This window comes from Rhineura floridana, chromosome 6, assembly GCF_030035675.1.
Source record: "Rhineura floridana isolate rRhiFlo1 chromosome 6, rRhiFlo1.hap2, whole genome shotgun sequence".
Classification (NCBI taxonomy): Eukaryota; Metazoa; Chordata; class Lepidosauria; order Squamata; family Rhineuridae; genus Rhineura; species Rhineura floridana.
The window spans coordinates 24,678,477-24,679,446 of record NC_084485.1 but is presented as its reverse complement, the minus strand read 5'-3'; the positions used below and the strand labels follow the sequence as shown (position 1 = coordinate 24,679,446).

The 970-nt window shown below is 37.0% G+C and overlaps 1 non-coding gene across 1 annotated transcript; it reads right to left on the bottom strand.

The window, feature by feature from the left end:
* Nucleotides 1–440: 440 nt before the first annotated feature.
* Nucleotides 441–559, bottom strand: LOC133388119 (5S ribosomal RNA). The gene has a single exon (XR_009763661.1). It is a non-coding gene; the product is annotated as a 5S ribosomal RNA (ribosomal RNA).
* Between the last annotated feature and the right edge of the window lie 411 nt (nt 560–970).

Below are 970 nucleotides of genomic sequence, written 5' to 3'. Positions count from 1 at the left end.
GGAAGGGTGGGATATAAACCGAATAAATAAATAAATAAATAAATAAATAAATAAATAAGAGACAGACAAAAGGAATTTGTCTATCCTTGTGTGAAAGCACATTTTGTTTAGTGCTATAGTCCCTCCCCCAGAATTCACATTTCAAACAAACGTAACCTGAAATTTTAAGGGGCAGTCAATTGTGCAATATTCATGGATCTGAAAGTCAAAATCAGATAGTTTTAAAAAAAAAGAAGAAGAAAGGAAAGTAGGAAGGAGGGAAGGAAAAAGAAAACCAGAATCCATCAAATCCAGAAATAATTGTGAATATAATAGCTTTTTGCTGTTATATGCGTTCAAGTCAATCACAACTTATGCTGATCCTATGAATCTTTTGGATATATTCATAGGGTTTTCATGGTAAGAGGTATTCAGAGGTGGTTTACCATTGCCTTCCTCTAAGTCTACAGCATCTGGTATTCCCAGGCAGTCTCCCATCCAAGTACTAACCAGGCCTGACCCTGCTTAGTTTCTGAAATCAGATGAGATCAGGCATGTTCAGGGTAGTATGGCTGTAGACAATATAATAGCTAGTGGCTGTTAGTGGCTGTTACAAACAAACAAACAAGTTGAGTTCCATACAAAACAAAAAGAGCAATATGGCTGTAATTCACAAGCTCCCACACACAAACAAATGGAGGTGGCACAAGCAAAATGAACTGAAAGTGCAAAAGAATAACTTGATAGATTGAGCCCTTTCATGACAAAAAAACTTGTGCCTGGGGGAAGAGCTCAGAGGTTTTGCTCTGAAAAATCTCCAAACTCGAAGTCTGCTTAGCTTAAGCCAGGAATATGTTGAGAGAAACTGTGAGAGCATTTCTGGAAGTCAAAAGGGAGGTCAAGGAATTATTTGAAAAGATTTTAAAAAATGACTGAGATTATTAGAAGGAAGAGAGAGTACACGACACTGAAGAATATAACCATCTGGAGA